Raw genomic sequence first — 6,488 nt, 5'->3', positions numbered from 1 at the left:
TCAGTGTTTCCACTTGACCAAAATGTTGCACTATGTTCATAATAAAAAAGGTCACAACACACACATAACAATTCATAAAACTTTAGGAATAATTAGTTCTTGCAAGTCTGCAAATGAATAAATTGAGCTTCAGTAAAAAGCAAACTTACTATCACTTTCTTTTTTGCTCAACATCTCATATTTATGCAACAATGTTCCAAAACCCTTTCAGAGGGAGGGTTGGTGATTGGCCTGAGAAAACACAACCAGTCCAGACTCATCACAGGACATGAGCATCTTGTGAGAAAATAATGACGAAAGCAAACAGTTAAATCTTGTTCTGCTCAACCTGAATGCAATAATTCAATAACCAGAGAAGCATGAGTGTAACTTTTATTGACATGATAAAACACTCAGTAAACAGCACAGAGCTTCCAGAATCTCATTTCCTTCACAGAATAACAATAAGTGAACCAGAGCTTCAGTGCGTGGAAGCAGACATCTGCCTTCCATCTTTGTTTTGTCTGTGCATCAGGTGAGCTGCAGCGGTCAGAACCAGAACCCCATAAGTAGCCAAGACACACTGCAACACAAAAGGACAATTCCTTTACTGATACAGTAAAATGCAGAACAACTTAGACCCTTTGAACCTTTTCTCTCTATGTTGTTGGGATTTTGTGATTGACCAGCACATCACAGTACATAATTATGAACTGAAAGAAACACAATCCAAGGAATTAAGAGGAAGTAAGAATTTGATAAGCTGAGAGTTAGAAACAAGCGAAGAGTCCTGCTGGTTTGAAGCAGAAACGTTGCAGTGATCCTGAAGTCATCCTGGCTTAAAATCATCTTTACGCTGAGCTTCTAGCAGCTTCTCGGACTCCGTGTGATGTTTTCCTTGAATTTAAACAGTTTCATCTCATTGGTTAATATTTTTTTTAAAGTTATTTGGATTTGATTGGATTTAATTATTTAACATTATAACATTAGTTTATAATGTTATTTATTCACCAAAAACATACCTTGATTTTTTTTATGCATATTTGAGAAATCTTTTTATCTCCATGGCAACCATTCAGCAGTGCAAAACGCCTGGGTGGACATAGCCCAGCCTTCGAGACGCAGCCCTCCCCCAAGATTCCACCACTGGGCTCCTTCAGACTAGCTAGAAGTAATTAGCAAACACTTTTAATGACAGACATTAAACTGGTGAGTTCATTATTCATTATAGGAGCCCCTTCTCAGTAAAAAGCTTTAATAGAGGAGCGATGTTATGATGACTTCCTTAAAGGTGAAGTTTCAGGAAGAGAAGGCGTTTAAAGAGACAGAAGCCTAATTTCAAGGCATTAAATTATGAAATCATATATATATATATATATATATATATATATATATATATATATATATATATATATATATATAAAACATTTTTATTAATACTGAAGGTACCATAGTTGCTTGATTGTGCTATAAAGTGGCACTATCTGCCTGGAAAAGAAATAATACTGCCATTTAAAAAAAAGTTTACTTTTCCTTCCACTTTATAAGTATGCATTATTTGTGATGCCCTATCACATCTGATCCCAACTAAATAAACTGAAGTTAGTGGCTTTAGTGTACAAAATGTGAAAAAATGTAAAGTATAACAATTCTTTTTCATGCATTGTTATACTGGACTCTATATCTGTTTTAAACATGTGCTGTATTTAAGTGCATTATGTACATTTCTGCGGCCCTGCAGTGTGTAGCTATTGAAGTATTTCCTCCAACCGGTCAGATGCACAGATGAGGGTCCTTCGATGCCAAACAGCTGCTTCTGAAACACATTAAAGATTTCTCCTCTCAGGACAACAACATATATCAATCACAACGTAAAAGCATGAAAAGAAAAAACCTGTAAGCCACAGCAATTAAAGAAGTATGGTAACATGATCACTTCCTGAACAGAATTAAACATGATGACTGTCAAGCAAAGCAGTTTCACCGTCAAAATGAATCTGAAAGCAACAGATGGATGAAGAAGTTGTGCAGATGCTGGATGTGACTATGAACAAGAGGTTCTGGTTGGTTCTCCTCTGCCTGTCTGTCTTTAAAGCAGACGTGTCCAAGAGGAGATTCTTGAGTCTGTTTAGTAATTGTTCCGTCTCTGAGCTAATAAAGGCTCTAAGTTAACAGGACAGACGGTCAGACAGTACATCAATGTATGTGTGATGGTCAGGAATGACGTGTTGTTCTGACAACTGGTCACCTCTGAATCTGAGGCCCAACTTAAATGTTCCATTACTTTATTACTCAAACATTTTCAGTCAAATTTTCAAATTTATTTATACAAAAATCCTGAAAATTACTACATTTTGAATATTACATTTTTAAAGCTTATGCAGTCTATTCCGCACCTTGCAAAAGTAAACTTTTTAAATTGATTTACAAATACAAATCTGAAAAGTGTGGCTTACATTTCTATCCAGCCCCTCTGACTCAGCTCTAAAAGCTTTCCTCTGTTCCTGCTCAAGAAATTCTTTCCCACAGCATCATGCTGCCACCACTAGTTCATGTTTTAGTTTAGTTATAATTAATTAGAAGCCTGGACATTTCCTTCTTTTGTCATGTCACAGCCTCAAACTTAAGTGTATTTTCTCACACAAGGTTGTACAAAGCTTTGGAATGGAAGGACATTTTTACATAGTTTGTATATTTTTTCCACATCTAAAAACCTGAAATCTGTGGCATGTGTGATCCTCCTTAAAATACCCTTTTACAGAAATGTCAGATTTTGGGTTATGTCTTTATGTAAAAACTGGGGCTTTGGTCATTCTTCTTCTTCTAGTTCAGTCTGACTGCATGGAGAGTATAATCTGTCAAAAACTATGGTAACGTTTGGCCACAAATTGTGTTAATTGGATTAAGGTCTGGACTTTGACTGGACCATTGTTACACATGGCTACACTTTGATCTAAGCCATTCTGATGAACTCTGAAAATCATCCTCACAGCATGATGCTGCCAACATTTTTCCACAGTGTAGATGGCATGTTCAAGTTTGTGGTTGTCACATTTTTTCCACTTTCAGCTTCAATTGTCTCACTAATGAAGACCTCAAAGAACAGTTGTACTGATAATGAGATTAAGTTGCACACAAGTGGAATCTGATAACTAATTAGATGAGTTTTTGTTTATGAGTATCAGATAAAAGGAAAAATGATTAAGAATCTTAACATAGAATGTTCAGTCCTATTTCTGCTCGCTCCGGTCCAGGAGAGTTTAACAGGTTGGGGATGGGAGGGAGGGGCACAATCAATCTATGTAGAAATAATAATATTACTCAACGTATTAACCAGTCATCTTTTAGCTACAACAGTATTACTCAACTCAGTCAGTACGTCTGGGGGGATCTGTGGCCATAACTTTGGGAAATAAAAAGTAACTGTCTCCAAATTCTCAAAAATTATTATGTGTGATAGCATACTAGACATTTCCTTAATCCAGTAATCTGTCATATTTTACATTAGAACGGGATTTACCAAAAACTCTGATCTTTTCAGGAAGTCTTTATTTTGGTGCCCTGCTGTCAGATAGCTTCCATCCTCTTGTATCAGAAATGAAAAATTATAAATGCACACAACGTGTTGGAAACCTGTGTTTGTTTACTGACTGTTATTTGTCAGGCTTAAGAGACAAAAGTTGGAAAAAGATCCGATTCTCTTCACGTTTAAGATAACGCAAAACAACGTAAAAAGACCTCCACACAAGACCTCGTTTATTTATTAATTTTTAAATTTTGATAGCTGCCGATTAAACTGAAAGTTACAACATTGACATGATTATATGAGTAGTTTTTACTGAGAAATGGATCAAAAGCGCCGTGAAAATGGTCAGATCCGCCGGATCCACCTCTCTGGCTGCAATGCGCGCTCCCGACACAGGGGGGCAGAATTTCACACAACACCGGCAATGACCCCCAATGCCCGCTGGGCCTGAGTCAGACAGGAGGACGCTTCTCATGCTGTCCAGGTTCAGGAGTAGTTCAACGTGTCCCATGTCCTGCTGTCTTATTTTCTTCTTGACCATCCAGTTTGCTGTATGACTGATGACGGACCAGGTATTCTGACCATCTCACTCCTTCTGTGTGGAGAGTCTTGCAGCACCGACTCCTGCTGTTTTCCATCGTTATAAGAGAAACGGCATATATTTCTGAGATCTTACCTTCACCTCTGTGATGAGATGCTGGTGAGGGGGATCCGGGTTTTCACAGGAGATGTTGGCATTTCTGCAGACAGTTTAAACCAAAATCTACTGCCTGCTCTTAAAACATGTTTCCTCTTTTATACAAGCGCTGTTGAATGATAATTACATAAAGTGACTTCGCTGACGAAAATCACCTCCGGACCAATCCCGTGCCTCTATAAGAACAGCTGACCTATAAGCTACGACCTGGTAGGCGGGTCTTTGAGGGAGTTATACAAACTGTGAAGTGACTGCTGTTCTTAAAAGTAACCACCAGAGGACGTCAAATTCCAACATATCTACACTAGTGCCTCATCTTGCTCTCTCAGGGCAGCAACAATCTTTTTTGTTTTCTTTTTAAATTTTTTTGCTTCTCCCACCGATCCCTCCACTGAATGTATCTTTTGATAACATAACTGTGAGAAAACGAGGCGACATAATATGACTATAAAGCAGAAGGAATCCAAGCCAGTAACTATACTATTCAAAAGAAAGCCCCATAAATGAATACCGTATTTTCTGGACTGTAGAGAGCACCTCACTATAAGCCGCACCTACAAATAATAAAAAAAGTAAATAAAAAAAAATTGGAAACGTATGGGGTTCCATTTGTGTCAAAAATAAGTAGAAGTCATATGTGTAGATGTTGTTGGTCTATGTCGTTGCTATGTGACTTTGGTTGATGTCTATGGTCTTAGTGCTTTATGGATATGTTTCTAGCTGCGTCGTGGTTATTACTCACTGTCATCTTGTCAATTCATCTGCAGTAAAGCAGTGAACCCTTCGCAGTTGTTTTTTCATGTCGTTGGTCCCAAAGGAATAATATAAGGTAAGGTAATTTTATTTATATAGCATGTAATGGATAGTGAGCCATTTAAATTAAGTTGCCTAAATTATTCAAATTTGTAGACTATCCATTCATCTTCTTGCACCCTTGTCCCTCAGTGGGGTCAGAAGGGTTGCTGGTGCCTCTCCAGTTAATGTTCCAGGAGAGGCAGGGTCACCCTGGACAGGTCGCCAGTCTGTCGCAGGGCAACACAGAGACACACAGGACACACAACCATACACACACTCACACCTAGGGACAATTTGGAGAGGCCAATTAACCTGACAGTCATGTTTTTGGACTGTGGGAGGAAACCGGAGTACCTGGAGAAAACCCACAATGCACAGGGAGAACATGGAGACTCCATGCAGAAAGACCGGGGCCGGGAATCGAACCCAGAACCTTCTTGCTGCAAGGCAACAGCTCTACCAACTGCGCCACTGTGCAGCCCAATTTATAGACTATTTATTGTAAATTATTTGACTTGAATTTTCTACATTAAGGATGTTGCAGATTGTTTAATGATATTTGTCTGTTTTGATTAGCACTGTTGGTGGTTTGTATTTTGTTTTGTTTAATTGTATTTGCACTTTGTAAAGTTTTGTTTTTTTTGTTATGTACCTCACGGGCTGCCGTAGCTAATGAGGGCAGGCCCTATAAAAGCTGGCAAATCATTGTACCAATGAATGACTTGAATGAACTGTCAAAGATGTGCTTGGCACAATCAACACTTAGTGTTCCCCTGTGAAAGCAGCGAGGTACGTTTTATTTTGTTGTTTGTGTTGTAAGTTTATGTTTATATTCTAATAATTGTATATGTTTTTAGTTTTCACGGTGACTGAGATGGGTGTGGTGACTGATGATCCACATCAAAGAAAATAAACAAACCTTGAAAATCACCCGTCGAGACCGTGCAAATTAATTCAAGTGCTGGGGATCAGCTACATATCACATTTTCACCAACAAGGCAATTCAAAGTGCTTCACATGAGTTAAAAGGAAATGCAAACAAAATAACAAACCAAAGGAAAAGAGGAAAGGACACATTAGGGCAGATGGCAACATTCAGACAAAACAAAGGGGCAAAACAAAGACATGAGTGAAGGTGGTGACGTCAAAGGGCCATGGAGTCAGGTGGCTGTGGTCCCTGGCAAAGTCCGACAGAGGTGTTTGTTATAGAGGAATGATGTCCTTAGGAGCATTAAGCTCACAGCTCCATGGAAACAGAAGGGGGTGAGGTGGAAGGTGCGTTGTGTTTGCGTATCTTCGAGAAGACTAGAGATATGCAGCCCTTCCAAGGCCAAACGTGCACAGCCAATTCATAAACAGAATGTCTTAGGTCGGGAAGATTATGAATTTCAATCTTCCGTAAAGTCTCTCCGACACATCTCAGTTTCCAATCATCCAAATTAGTTTGGTCGTCCCACTGAGCCAAAACCAACTTCTCCAACTCGTTATTGA

At 38.8% G+C, this 6,488-nt stretch overlaps 1 long non-coding RNA gene across 1 annotated transcript; it reads right to left on the bottom strand.

Moving 5' to 3' along the window:
* Positions 1–354: 354 nt before the first annotated feature.
* LOC145551596 (uncharacterized) lies at positions 355–4,359 on the bottom strand. The gene is made up of 3 exons (XR_014087475.1): positions 4,182–4,359; positions 1,703–1,795; positions 355–562 (listed from the first exon to the last, which is right to left on the bottom strand). It is a non-coding gene; the product is annotated as an uncharacterized LOC145551596 (long non-coding RNA).
* Between the last annotated feature and the right edge of the window lie 2,129 nt (positions 4,360–6,488).

This window comes from Poecilia reticulata, chromosome 1 (assembly GCF_904066995.2).
Source record: "Poecilia reticulata chromosome 1, P_reticulata-male-v2, whole genome shotgun sequence".
Lineage (NCBI taxonomy): Eukaryota > Metazoa > Chordata > Actinopteri > Cyprinodontiformes > Poeciliidae > Poecilia > Poecilia reticulata.
The sequence above is the reverse complement of the archived record's forward strand: the minus strand, read 5'-3'. Positions and strand labels throughout refer to the sequence as shown.